This window comes from Budorcas taxicolor, chromosome 1, assembly GCF_023091745.1.
Source record: "Budorcas taxicolor isolate Tak-1 chromosome 1, Takin1.1, whole genome shotgun sequence".
In the NCBI taxonomy this organism is placed as follows: domain Eukaryota; kingdom Metazoa; phylum Chordata; class Mammalia; order Artiodactyla; family Bovidae; genus Budorcas; species Budorcas taxicolor.
Window position 1 is genome coordinate 28334902 of NC_068910.1, and position 15403 is coordinate 28350304.

Below are 15403 nucleotides of genomic sequence, written 5' to 3' on the forward strand. Positions count from 1 at the left end.
ACCACTGCTGGAAGCTAGCAAAGGGCCTTATTCATACTTGTTTCCCTGGTGGCTGGCACATAACAGGCAATCAATCAATGGTTATTGAACTGACAGATGAAAGACTATTTGTCTCAAGAGTGAATATAGAAAGAAGTTCATCCATTCACAAAATACACACTCCTGTTCATTAAAAAAAATTACGTATTGAGTTTGCCCTACATGTCAGTCGGGGAACTGAGTGCTTAGAAAGCAGGAGGACAAAACAGAGATGATTTCTGTCTAACAGGGTCTTAGAGAAGGGTGAGAAAGGCAGACATCTGAAGAAGTTACACAGAGGAAGCAGGCAGCGTCAAACAATTACAATAGAGACACATGATGAAGGATGCCGGGGATGGAGGGAGGGCCAGGGAACGCCTCCCGGAGGACATGTTGCTGCAGCTGAGAACTGGAGGCTGAGGAGGGGAGAGCTCAGTGACGAGGGAGGGGCCACAAATATCAGGCCAAGGTGGAATGAGCTGCTAAGAACAAGGGCTCTATGGCAAGAGGGATCCCGGATTTGAGGGATGGGAGGGGAAAGGGTTAGAGAGGTTGCTTGAGAAGTAGAAGAGCAGGAAAATCCAGCTGAGATGTGGCTGCAGAGTTCCAGAGGGGAGAGAAGAAAGGGCTTAACCAGGATCACAGGAATGTCAACATAATGACGTCTACAGGTCCCCCAGATCAGGCCTTACCTATAGAGTGAGAGTTTGATGGGCCAAGGTGCCCTCTCCAATGCAAGCACCTCTTGTGGCCTGTGGGAGGGCCTGTGCAACTGTGCAGAGGCAGGGGGTCAGGATGCCCTCCCTCCTTCTACATCTCGCCCCAGGGAGGAGGCAGGAGGACTGGCAGGACACCAGCTCTGCTTCATTTCCCCTTGAGCCCCCTGACTCCTCTCTCGCTTTCTCTCCTTCCCTCGGGCTGGGAGAGCAAGGAGCGTCCTTCAGTCTTGGCCAGAAGCAGAAGGTGGATGGGAACATGCAGAGACCTGGAGGGGAGGGTACCAGCCATTATCACCGTTGCTGAGGGCTGACCAGTAGGCTGGTTAAGTTCTGCAGCTGCCTTTAGGACTCTGAACCACTTTCTGGAACCGTAGAGGGCTAGAACCACTGCAAACTAAACAATATCCAGGAGCAAGGTATCTATCCAGATCTATATTCCTTTCTTTGGCAAACTCATCCCACTCATAGAAGGAAAAAAAAAAAACTTTCTCAGCTTTCCTCGATAACCTCACCCGTTATTTTATTAAATCAAATTCTCCTTGCTCAAAGGGAAGAGGAGATACGCTATCTTCACTGGACGAAAAAATACAAAAAAAGAAGCAACATATTAGACCCTGCATTGTGTCCATTTTTCTCTAGTTAATCCACTAAACAGACACTGGAAGCTTTGCCAAGTCAAGTTTCAGAAGTCACTGCTGCAGAAGGGAAAGCACTAGAGGGGATGAAGGTTTCAAGAAAGTCCACGTAGATCAGAGGGAAAGGGCCAACCTTCTTTTCTGTTTTTTATAACTTTTTCTATTTAATATATGTTTTAAGCACTTTCAAATGCTTCTTCTCTTTTTTGGCATTTTATTTTTTAAAGAATTTTAATTTCTAAAAATTTTTATTGGGTTATAGTCTCTGCTGTACAGCAAAATGACTCAGTTATATGTGCACACAAAGCCACTCTTCCTCAGAATCGTTTCCCATATAGGTCATTACAGAGTACTGAGTAGAACTCCCTGTGCCATACAGTAGGTCCTTATTAGTTACCTATTTTATATATAGCAGCACATATATCGGCTGACCTTCTTCTTGAAAGAAGAAAAAATATCAATCTTGTGACTTACCTCCCACCCCCATAATTTGTCACCTCCTATTTACACTTAATTTACATGCACACCAATGACAAAAATAAAATAAAAATACATTGGTCTATATAGCACCCTTTCCTAAATAAATAAAGGCAGCTCTGTACATAGCATCAATTAATTCACATAATATTCTCCCAAGGTCAAATGGAGAAAGATATTGCTGTCCCCATTTCATGGATAAAGAAACCAAGGCACAGAAAACCTGGGTGATTTGCTGAAGATCTGTGGAGAAAGCATTTAATAGCATCTTCAATGGCACAGCTAATTTTTCAGTCCTACTTTAATTGAGAAATAAATGGATTTTTTGTATTTACAAGTTATCATTTGTTTTGGCCTAATACTAAAATTTAAGGGTACAGAGGGCTCCAGGACTTATTTATTATCCAGGAACTTAATATGACAATATGTCCACCTTTTGGGTTTACTCAATTTAAATAAGAATAAAGCAATGATGAGAAAAAAAAAATCTGTAATGAAAAGTAACTGAATTTTTTATTCACGATAAGAGAGTGGTTACCAAAAACCCAGTGACCTTCACTCCTATAAAATAAATGGTATAAGAAAAATAAAAGAATAAATGAAAAATCTTGACTTTCCAAAGATTAACTGTACTACCTATGTACAAACAATTGAAGTAAAATGAAAAACAGAAATCAGCCAAGATGAAGGGCCTTAAAAGTAGTAAAATCTCTCAAAGCTAGGTATATCTGGCTAACAAACACATACGGGGAACAGGTTATAAAAACAGATCATTTTCCCATTATTACTAAAAACTACAGAACGGTTTGGCAGGATTATTGCAAAGAATTTCAACTATTTGGCCCTTAAGCAGTAAGAGCTAAATAAAAGCAAAGCCAAGCATAAAAAAAAAAAAAAAAAAAGACATAAAAGTACTTCTTGTGCATTGCTATCCTAAAATTAACTTGACGTCGGTAATAGCGACATACTGTTTTCAACTATAAAATGAATTGTGTACAAGAAGATAAAGAGGCCAAAAGCAGTATGCTACAAGGCTCAAGGATTATGAATATTTTATAAAGTTGAGACAGCAGTTGTGTATTCTTTAGACCAAGATTTCAGAGAGCTCCAGGCAGTAAGTATTTGAGAGGAATGAAGAGATGAACTACATGATCTGGTCTTGAGTCAACAACAGAGGAAGAAAATAGGTTTTATTTCTCAAGTACCTAGCACAGAAGGAATTTAAGGTAGACCTCCTTACCCTAAAAGATCCATTATTATGTTTCAGTCTGGTGGACTTACGGATAATTTTGGCTTATTCTTTATATACTTCTGTATTTTGGCAAATAATGTTGGTCATCTACCCATTAGCCATTTACTCCCTTTTGAGATACTCTAATTTTGTGAGATGGACGGATTTTCTGGTATGAAGTGACTGGTCTAAAAGAAGGCATGACACCCTGTTTAGGCAATATGATATAGAGCAAAGCTTTGTAAAGGATTCTAGAAAAGATTTCCTTCTTTGAAGAACTGGAACAAGACAATTTTTTTCAGCGCATTTCCTGATTCCTGCTTGGGATACTGTTGTATGAAGACACAGTGCTTTGAGCTGTAATAGTCATCTTGTCACCAAGAGGATATATTAACAGCAAAGATAGTAGAAAAGTGAGTGGAAAAAGCCCAGGTCCTTGATGACACTGCTTACATATCAGACAAACTCAGGAGCAGCCTAGTTTCAGATGACTTGTAACGAGATGTAAACAGTGAATGATCTTATATAGCTCAAGCTGCTTTTAGCTGGGTTTTGTTACTTTCAACAGATCACATTTCAAAACTCACTCCAAAGCTACAGTAATCAAGACAGTGTGGTACTAGCATAAGGGTAGATATACAGATCAATGAAACAGAATCAAGAGTCCAGAAATAAACCCTCACATTTATAGTCAACTGATTTTTGACAAAAGTGCCAGTGTAGTGCTCGCTTCGGCAGCACATATACTAAAATTGGAACAGTACAGAGATTAGCATGGCCCCTGCATAATGATGACACGCAAATTCGTGAAGCGTTCCATATTTTTTCAGGATGGGGAACATGTGTACACCCGTGATGGATTCATGTTGATGTACAACAAAACCAATACAATATTGTAAAGTAATTAGCCTCCAATTAAAATAAATAAATTTATATTAAAAAAAAAAGCTAGGAATAAAACCACCATATGACCCAGCAATCTCATTCCTAGGCATATGCCCTGAGGAAAACAAAATTGAAAAAGAAACATGTACCCCAGTGTTCACTGCAGCACTATTTACAATAGCTAGAACATGGAAGCAACCTAGATGTCCACTGACAGATGATGAATGGATAAAGAAGCTGTGGCTGATTCTTGTTGATGTATGACAGAAAAGCCACAAAATTCTGTAAAGCAATTATCTTTCAATTAGAAAAATAAATTTAAAATTCTGGGGGAAAAAAAGTTAAAGGAAAAAAAAAGTCACCCTTATCATCTAGTTATTTCTGTACCACTTACTACCACTAGCCCACACCGCTTTGTCTTGGCAGTTGTTCACAAATTTATTGTTTCTTTGTCCAACAGTTATGAGTTTCCTGCTCTGGTCACTTATTCTGACCCTTTGTTTTCTTGTGAAGTCTCCTGTGTACATGTAAAAACTCAATAAAATTTACATGTTTTTCTCAAAAAAAAAAAAAAAGAAAGTGCCAGTGTAATCCTATGGGAAATACAGTCTTTTTAAAAGTGATGCTGGGACACCTAGAATTAACCTGAACTACCTCACACCATTAATAAAAATTAACTCAATATTGACCACAGAACTAAAAGTCAGAGCTAAATCTATAAAATTCTTAAAATAAAACAGAATAATATTTATATATTTATGATGCTGAGTTTGGCAGTAGTTTCTTAGATATGCCATAAAAAGCATAAGTAACAAAAATAGATAAACTGGTTTCATCAAAATGAAAAACTTTTGTGCTTCAAAAAATGCTATGAAAAAAATGAAAAGACAAGCCATTAACTGGGAGAAAATATTTATAAATCTTATGTCTAATTAGGAACTTACATACCAAATATATAATGAAATACACTCAATCATAAAAAGACAAGTAGCCCAATGAAAAAGTGGGCAAATGATTTAAAGATACATTTCTTTAAAGCAGACATATGAATGCCTAGTAAGCACATGAAGAAGCACTCAACACCATTAATCATTTGGGAATCAAAAATCAAAACCACAATGACATATACCACTTCATAGCTATTACAATGGTGACGACAAAAAAATGCACAGTAACAAGTGTTGGTGAGGCTATGGAGAAATTGGGACATATATGTTGTTAGCGGTCATGTAAAATCATGTAGCTGCTGTGGAAAAAACTGTCTATTTCTCAAAAGGTTAACCATAGAATTTGAATGTGACCCAAAAATTCCATTCATAGGTATACACCTCAAATAAGTGAAAACAAGTGTTTTTAAAAAATCTTGAATGAATACTATTCACAATAACCTGAAGGTATAAACAACCCACTTGTCCATCAGCTGATGAGCAGATTATAAAAGGTAGTACATCCATATAAGGAGCCTGGTGGGCTGCTGTCTCTGGGGTCACACAGGGTCGGACATGACTGAAGTGACTCAGCAGCAGCAGCATGTCCATATAATGCGATATTTAGCAATAAAAAGAAATGAGGTAAATACCCAGGAAAACTGAAAATATTTCCTCACAGAATAACTTGGACATGAATGTTCATTGCAACTTCTTCATGAGAGCTAAAAGTGAAATCAACTCAAATGTTACTTGATGAGTGGCTATATAACACACGGTATAACTTTCTGGGTGGTCCAGTGGCTAAGACTCTGCACTTGCAATGCAGGGGGCCCAGGTTTGATCCCTGGTCAGGGAACTAGATCCCCCATGTCACAACTAAGGATCCTGCATGCCTGAATGAAAATCAAAGATTCTGTATGCTGCAACTAAGTTCTGACACAGTCAGATAAAAAATTTTTTTTAAAAAACAAAAGAATGGAGTAGGCACACACTATATTATGGATGAATCTTGAAAACATTCTGAGAAATAGAACAAGCTAGACAAAGAGGCCATAAATTCAGAGAGAGAAGGTGCACTGGTGGTTGTCAAGTGACTAGAGGGATGAACTGGGGAGTGACTGACAATGGGTATGGAGTCTCTTTGCAGGGGAGCGGGGGCAGTAATGAAAATTATCTATAATTAAATAGTAGTGATAACTGCACAACCTTGTGATTATATTAAAAAACACTAAATTGTACACTTTAAAAGGGTGAATTTTGTGGTACATGAATAAATCAAGCAATCAGTGAAAAGTAAGTACCCCCCTCAGAAAAGGGTTTATGCTACACATGGATGAATCTCAGCACCACTATGTTAAGTGCAAGAAGCCAGTCATAAAAAAACACATATTTTACAATTCCATTTATCTAAAATGTCCAGATTAGGTAAATCTATATAGATAGGAAGCAGATTAGCGGTTGCCTACGACTGAGGGCGGAGAAGGCAATGGCAACCCACTCCAATACTCTTGCCTGGAAAATCCCATGGACGGAGGAGCCTGGTAGGCTGCAGTCCATGGCGTCAGGAAGAGTCGGACACGACTGAGCGACTACACTTTCACTTTTCACTTTCATGCATTGCAGAAGGAAATGGCAACCCACTCCAGTGTTCTCGCCTGGAGAATCCCAGGGACGGGGGAGCCTGGTGGGCTGCCATCTACGGGGTCGCACAGAGTCGGACACGACTGAAGCGACTTAGCAGCAGCAGCAGGACTGAGTTTGGAGGAAGGGGTGAGGGAAATAAGTGACTTCTAATGAGTACAGGGTTTCTTTTCAAGACAATGAAAATACTTCAGTTAGAATGTAGTGATGGAGGCACAACTTCATAAATACAATAAAAGCAACTGAAGTATATACTTTAAACAGGTGAGTTTTATGGTATGTGAACTACATCTTAGTAAAGTTACTACCAAAAAAAAAAAAAATAGGGTTCAAAAACACAGAACACTTTCCCTGCTGTGCCTGGGATCTTATTAACAGTCCCCTGACCAGAGATCTAATCTGGGCCCTTTGCAATGAAAGTGCTGAGTCCTAACCACTGGACTGCCAGAGAATTCCCCTAAAACACATCTAAATCCTTTTCCTGTATTTGCTAAATATTCTACAATGAGCATGCAATATTTATATCTTCAGAAAAAGGAGTTAACATTTTTCTTGATTGGACAAAATACCTACAGCACAAAACAAAGTGAAAAGAAAAACTGGAAAAAAGTAGTGTATGTGAATTTCATTGTGAAACAGAGTATATGTGGATAGAAAAAAACTAAAGGAAAATGTATCAAATCATTGACAATAGTGATTTCTGAGCTGGGAGCACTGAAAGATTTTAATTTATTCTGGGAGATGCTTTCTTTCCCTGGTTTTCTATATCAGCAAATATTGCTTTTCCGTTTCTAATTTTGAAATGCACATGTAATCATACAAGAGGCTATTCAGTGAATGAAATGTCAGTCTCTCTCTCCTTGTTCCCCAGCTCCTCATTTCCAGGGTTTCCATGTAAGGTTTCTCAAGTTGTTTACTACATGACGGCACCTGGCTTAGGGTAGTGAGTGCAGGTTATAACCTAGCCTGCCTGGGCTCTGCTGGACAAGCCCTAACTCAGGACTCTGAGGAAACAGCCCTTTTTGTCTTAACCACACGAAAATGATTTGTAGATGGCAGCTTTGCCCTTTTCCTTCCCCCAAAGGGGAAACCTCTATAGAGTCTACGTTATCTAAGAAAAGACCGTATGTAGGTAGGTAAAAGTTATTCAGGAAGAATAAAGAAATAGCAGGTAAAGGCAATACAATAAAATCAGAATCCAAATACTAATACTGCAAGAGAAGCCTTTCAAGGTAGTATGGTAAAACTGGATTTAAAGGGAGGAAAACATATTTTGAACAAGCAAGTCCTAAGGAAAGAATTCTAACTGCAGCAATTGTTGGGCTGTTTTCCATATCAACAGTCCACAATTCACACACATAGTTTAAGCAGTAAATGAGATTGGTTGTATCCGTTGCCAAGTGCGTTGATATTTGGTACTTCACTCATCACAGTCCCTTTGGCTTAGAAGAGCAAGCTGGTGTGTGTGTTGTCCAGCATCCACTTCGGAAAGCCTTAGGATTTTAATCTGCGGAGAAACCTAAGAGTGAGTGCCCCCATGTGAAACCTGGCACTTCTGTTTCATTCACTTTTGTGTCCTTCAGAACAGGGCACATTGATCAAACAGAAAAGTGAAAGAAAGTGAACTCGCTCAGTTGTGTCCAACTTTTAGAGACCCCATGGTCTGCAGCCTACCAGGTTCCTCCGTCCATGGGATTTTCCAGGCAAAAATACTGGAGTGGGTTACCATTTCCTTCTCCAGAAATCCTAGGGCATTTTATTAATTGGTGTTCTAACATCTCTATATTCATTCAACTTGGTCTAAAGTTTCTGCTTGAGATAAAGTGATGGTTACATCAGTAAATAATTCAAATGGCAAGATCTAATTATGACTTTCTCAATAACCTTCTAACCACTGTTTCTGTTTCAGGTTTTGTCTTGTTATATAAAGCCATACTGGGCTTCCCTAGTGGCTCAGCAGTAAAGAATCTGCTTGTAGTGCAGGAGACGCAGGAGATGTGGGCTCGATCCCTAGTTCGGGAAGATCCCCCAGGGTAGGAAATGGCAACCCACTCCAGTATTCTTGCCTAGGAAATCACATGGACAGAGGAGCCTGGCAGGCTGCAGTCCATGTGGTCACAAGAGTCAGACATGAGTTAGCGACTAAACCACCACTATCACCAACTGTAAGCTCGTGCTGGTCTTCTTTTGGGTTCCAACTCTTTTGCCTCAGGCTCTTTGTATTTGCTGTTCCTTAATTCCTGAACATTCTTTTCCACCTTAGGATTTCATCCAATAAACCCCAGGTTATCTTTCAAGCCTTAGCTCAAATGTTGGTCCCCTGAAGCTGGTGTGGCTCCATCACACCAGCTTGATCCTTCTCTCTCATAATACCCATCACATTTAAAATTACCTACTTAATGCCTGATTTCACCACCAGACCATATGCTCTGTGAAATGTAAAAGCAATCTATGGCCCTACAGAAGGAGAGCCTTTTCTCATTAAAAAAAAAAAAAAAAAAAAAACTGGATGTAATTTAAGAGAGAACTTACGATGGTTTGAGAGCCAAGAATAATAAGGCTTGGAACCTACTCCCTAGGTCTGGAAGCATTTTCCAAGGAAGAAAAGGGGAGAAACACAGAGCTGGTATATTGGATTAGGGCAAGTCATTGGATGAAAACCAACAACGGGGTAAAACAGTTGAGACCCAGAAAAGTGTTCAGATGGCTTAAGTGTGAGACACTTTTGCTCAGAAAGAAAGTGATCTGTAAGACCTCTGGCACTGAACCACCTTAATTTGAATTTGACCTGATTCAAATGGGTCTTGACAGTAGCTGCAGGGATTATCTGAGACATATTTGTCCTCCTAAGTGGCTTAGTTCTCTAAACCCCCTTTCAAGAGTGCTTTGGGATGCTCAGAAACTCATTCTCTTTCAACAACTTCAAGTTTTGCTATGAGCAAGATAAGAAGACTTGAAGTTATTAGCCTAGTGGATTTGTTCTCTGTTTCTATTTCTAAAACAGAATACTTATGTCTGTTAACTGATTAACTATAAGAGTGGAGACAATATCAACAGTTAGTGGCATTCTTTACCTGTTTGGAATGCCATTTTCCATATACACTATTATACAATTTTAGAGAAAGTAAAGAATTAAAGTAAATAAGCTATTCAGAATAGAAATATACAAAATACAAACATTATATTTACTTGTTAAAGTGCAACTACCATGATAAAGTATAACTACTGTGAACATCAGATCATGATTAAGGTGGGGAAGATTTTTCAAAAGCCCATCATCTGGACTTAAGTACAGTTGTGTGGAAAGAAATGCATCTAGATTAATTAAATTTCTTTCCACAACAATGAAAGCTTATGGAAACCTCTTTTACTATTCCATCCAAGTAAACTGTTATACATGGGAAAGGGGAGTGGGTATGTACCATCAGGGACTAGGGGGAGGTTCCTAAAAATTTTTACCAATCAGAAATCGAATACACAATTTTTAATCTAAAGTACACATAGAGGTACTCTTTATCATGTATCTTTGATTTTCTTTATCATGTATCTTTGACTTTCTTTCCAAAAATAAAGTAAAATGGTTCTCCCAGAAGATGTACATGTTTAGTTTTGGTTTCCCATAATCTCTTAGGACATCTCCCATTACACTGATGAAGAGAACACATTACTCCAAGTATAACAAGCACAGAGGCAGACACTGGGGGATACAATTGTTATAATCTGTACAGACTTCAGAACAGCTTTTTGCTTAAAAAAAAAAGTTTTTCATCAGTAAGTGATTAAACACGGCAGTCTACGTAGAAACACTTCTGGAATCTCAGAGACTCCTATTATAGTACAAGCCACATGATAGTGAATTTGTAATTTCTCATTTCTAACCAACTATTATGGTAATGAGGCTATTATCCAAAATTGATTCCATCCCAAAATAATTAGCCTAAACTAGTTAGGATAATCCCCCTCTTCTCACTGAATGATTCCCGTCCAGTCTTGGCTATTAAGACCTAAGGGAACGTCTCCTGAGGGGCCTTCTGGAAACCTTGCTGGGGAACTGCTAGAGCCCTCTTGCTGCCATTCTGCAAATGAAGCCAATAGAGAAGCTTACTTTGAGCAAGACAATTACCAAGAAGAAAACCTGGGGCTTCCAAGTATTGTGTGTATGTGCTAGAGGATGTGTCAGGATGCCTGCTTATATGTTTCCTTTTTAAAATTAAGCCAACTAATATGTGTGGCTTCTCTACTTTAGGAAATCTTTAACAATACACTCTACGTTGGACTGGAAGCTTTGTCAAGGGCAAGATGTATGATTTATATTTCTTTGTATTTCAGAGCCTAATCTAATATCCCATATATTGGTGTTGTTTAATTGCTAAGTTGTCTTTGACTCTTTTGTGACCCCAGGGACTGCAGCCTGCCAAGCTCCTCTATCTATGGGATTCTCCAGGCAAGAATACTGGAATGGGTTGCCATTTTGTTCTCCAGGGGATCTTCCAGACTAAGGGATCAAACTCGCATCTCCTGCATTGGCAGGTGGGGTCCTTACCACTGAACCACCAGGGAAGCCCATTCCACATATAGTAGGGGCTTAATTAACATATTAGGCTAAACTGAATCAATTCTCAAGTTTATGACATACAAAGTGAATTTCTCAGTCAATCTTAGACTTCTTGGACATCTAATACCAAGGAGCAAGCCAGATAACAGACACTATGACATTAAGGTAGCTGATGCTTGTTGGTGTCAGGTACAGTTGACTTCAACATATTATTTATATCATACCTGACACACAGCACTCGAAAGGGATAAGGATATAGTGAGATACAAGTATGGAAATGGCTGGTTGAAGAACAGCTGAAGAAGATCCAAAGGGATTATTTTGTTTCACAAATACTGGAACATTTGGATTAGAGGAAATTTAAGTATAGTATGCAGGAAGCAGGAGGAACAGTGCTGTGTATCTGTGGAATGTACCAGAGGACATGGCAGTAGCAGACAGACGTGTAGAAAATCCAGTGGATCCTGTGTGTACAGCTAAAGGGCTAGGTAAGATCCACACCACTTCATTTATGTGAACTGCTCAGATCACAGAGGTGCTTTGAGGTCTGGCATGATTTCAGGGGCTTGAAATGGGCACAGACATTTCTTGGAAAAGACTGACTCCTTCATGATATTCTTAAGAAGTTGTGTTTCAGACATTGCCATAATGAATTTCACACTCACCAACCCACCCTAATGTCCAACAACTCAGAAGGATTGTCACCATCCTTATTAAAAAAGCTGGCCTAAGAAGCAGGGCGGATATGGAATCCAGAGGAAAAGGGACAATGACTTATGATTATCTCTTCAAGTACATCATCACTGGGGAAACAGATGTGGGGAAGTCATGTCTCCTTCTGCAGTTTACAGACAAGCAGTTCCAACCACGGTCCACGACTTCACAATAGGCATGGAGTTTGGGGCCCGTATGGTCAACATTGATGGAAGACAAATTAAGTTGCAAATCTGGGATAATGGTGGACAAGAATCCTTCTGTTCTATCACCCATTCCTGCTACAGGGAGCAGCTGGTGCACTGCTGGTGTGCGACATTACAAGGCGTGAAATTTTCAACCACCTGACCTCATGGTTAGAGGATACCCAGCAGCACTCTAGTTCCAACATGGTTATCATGCTGATTGGGAAAGAGTGACTTAGAGTCCTGTAGGGATGTGAAGAGAGAAGAAGCCTTTGCTCGGGAACATGGACTTATATTCATGGAAACTTCAACCAAAACAGCCCGCAATGTTGCGGAGGCCTTCATTAACACAGCCAAAGACATATATAGGAAAATCAGCAGGGTTTATCTGATGTCCACAGTGAGGCAAATGGCATCAAGATTGGCCCCCAGCAGTGTATTTCAACCTCAGTGGGACCCAGTGCCTCCCAGCGGGGCTCCCGGGACACGGGGGCTGACTGTGTCTGCTGCTAAACAACTGGTCTGGACTCTTTTTTTTCCTTCCTGGAACAGCTTCAGATCAATAGGCTTAAAGAAAGAGGTCTTACATGCTTTGGCTGAGAAAAGGTGTGACGTTTTGCCTCTCCACTTAAAGCGAATTTGGGCCGTTATTGGCCTGTCCTTCAGGGGCATGAGCATTCCCTATAAATTAGGGCTCTTCTCATCCTCCTGTTTTAATTTGTACAGTGTTAGGATCAAAGCTGATTGTCATGGCATTTCAAAAATAAATTCTTTTATAAGCAGATACAATCTACTCCCTACCAAGAATTAGTAACAAAAGTCTAGGACATTCTGCTTGAGCCCTTGAGGTGACTGGGATCTGGCTGCCTGTTGGGCCATAGGGCCTAAGTCTAGGGATTTCATTGAGGTTTTTCACTTGCCACTATGCAAGAATTGTTGCAGAAGGCAGTTCCTTCTACCTGAGCTGCTCAAGGATGATGAACACTTCTCCACCATCCCATTTCTAGCTTGTTTTGTTTCAGAGTAACCACAAAACTTTTGAGAGCAGTGGAGTTGCTCCTGGACCTATAGCCACTTCGTATCATTATCTAGAGAAAACATCTTTCCCTGTTTGTTTTGTTTTAGGGACCAGACCTAACATTGATAAGTCAGTGTCTTTCACCAAATAGACTCCTACAGTTTTATCCCACTCACTTCTTAAGGAGACCTATTTAGACTTTCTATCAAGCTGATCTGCTTACTGCACATAACATATGTGCTTCCACTCCTACGCCTTTGCACACGCCCTACTGCACACTACTGTTATACTCACGGAGTCCATATTTTTTTCCTTTGGAAAGCCTTCCTGGACTGACCTAGCGGCTTCTGAACACTTATTGACACAGTACCTTTTAGCTTTCAAACACTGTTTATTCATATGTATATTTATTTGTATTTATGTTACTTTGTAAGTATGTTTTATAGTAGCTTTGTGTGTGGAACCTGTCTCCCCACATAGGCTCTAAGCTCCCTGGGAGGAGGAACCCCTGGTATCCTTTTACTTTGTAAACTACTTCCTCCACCATTCCTTCATAGCGCCTAGTGCTACTCCTGTGATCACTGAATTTGACAAAGACTTGGAACAGGTTTAGTTTAGGCTGCAGAGGAAACAAAAAGCCTTACAGTCATCTCTTTGTAATTCCATCTCAGTCTCTTCTATCTGCTTACCCTGGATTCTATATTGCTCTTCTCCCTCTCCCATCTCTCCCTTCCCTGGCTCTTTGCCTCCATTCCATGCAGCATACAATAAAGCGGCCTGCTTCCAAGCAATCAAATAAGTGGATACTTCTCCATTTGAAGAGCATACAGTACTCTCCTAGTCAAGTCTGTCTTTGATGTACTTATCATGCAGCCTTCTGGGTCAGTTGCTATACTGATGTCTCATTTTCTTGCACAGCACTGCGGTCTTGTGAATTTTTCTCTTTTTTTTTTTTGGTTGTCGATGAATTGTTTCATTATTAAATATATGCATGTATCCAAGCTGCTCATTAAAACAAAAACAAAAACTGGCCTAACTGAGAAATTACTTTTATTGAGCAAGGAAGGAATTCGTGTAACAGGAAATGCAGCAGGGGATGCCACATAAGGGAGCTTTCTACCAGAGGCCCTTTACTAGCAAAGAAAACGCGTTCAGTGACAAGGATTTCAACAAGGAAGAAGGGAACATTTTCTCACTAGGTAAGTGGAAGAGTAGACTCCATTCCTGCCATTACTGCTGCCCCCTGAGACTATGAGATATCAGGAACTATTCAAATACAGTCACAGGATCCTTCACAGAGAAGAGAAACAGGCTCAACAGGTTTTCCAGTGTAGAAATCTTAAATATGCATTTAATGCGATCACATGGAAAATAAAAGTGGCTTAAGGACACAGTCAGACCTTACAAGTTCATGTGTACTTTACCTGTGAAATATAGCATTCTTCCTCTATTTTATACACATACACATGTGCACACTCACATATTTGCACATGCACGCGCACACACACACACTGGTGCCCCTTTGCACATTTTAATTCTACCTAGAATCAGAGACAAATCTATTCCTAAACGTATTTTTTTCTAGATCCTTTTTTTAAAAAAAGACAAACAGGAAATACATCAGTTCAGTTCAGTCACTCAGTCGTGTCCGACTCTTTTCGACCCATGCATTGTAGCATCCCAGGCTTCCCTGTCCATCACCAACTCCCGGAGCTCACTCAGACTCATGTCCATCGAATCGGTGATGCCATCCACCCATATCATCTTCTGTCGTCCCTTTCTCCTCCTGCCTTCAGTCTTGCCCATCATCAGGGTCTTTTTTAATGAGTCAGTTCTTCGCATCAGGTGGCCAAAGTTTCAGCTTCAGCATCAGTCCTTCCAAAGAATATGCAGGACTGATTTCCTTTAGGATTAACTGGTTTTGATCTCCAAGGGACTCGCAAGAGTTTTCTCCAACACCACAGTTCAAAAGCATTAATTCTTTGGCACTCAGCTTCCTTTATAGTCCAACTCTCACATCCATACACAACTACTGGAAAAACCATACCTTTGACTAGGCGGACCTCTGTTGGCAAAGTAATGTCTCTGCTTTTTATTTTTTTTTTTGTAAAATAAAATTTTTTTCCATATTTGTGGATGACATTATTGTCTATGAATAAAATCCCAAGAAAAAGATATTGGAAAAGAAGAACTAAAACCACAACAAATGGACATGAAGAACTGAAAAATGGACTTCAGCACACATCTCACAACTTATAGAAAAGTAATTCAAAATGTAATGTACTTAAATCGTAATTTACATTTATTTATTTTACAATTTTAATAGGGAAAATGTAATATAAAGAATCATTAACTCTAGCGGGGGATTGAAGTAATGGGAGACTGGCTCATAAGGA

The 15403-nt window shown here is 39.7% G+C and overlaps 1 non-coding gene and 1 pseudogene across 1 annotated transcript; both read left to right on the top strand.

Moving 5' to 3' along the window:
• The first annotated feature begins 3802 nt into the window (after nucleotides 1-3802).
• LOC128058000 (U6 spliceosomal RNA) lies at nucleotides 3803-3906 on the top strand. The gene has a single exon (XR_008200383.1). It is a non-coding gene; the product is annotated as a U6 spliceosomal RNA (small nuclear RNA).
• Nucleotides 3907-11859: 7953 nt separating this feature from the next.
• LOC128055420 (ras-related protein Rab-2B-like) lies at nucleotides 11860-12502 on the top strand (annotated as a pseudogene).
• The last annotated feature ends 2901 nt before the right edge of the window (nucleotides 12503-15403 follow it).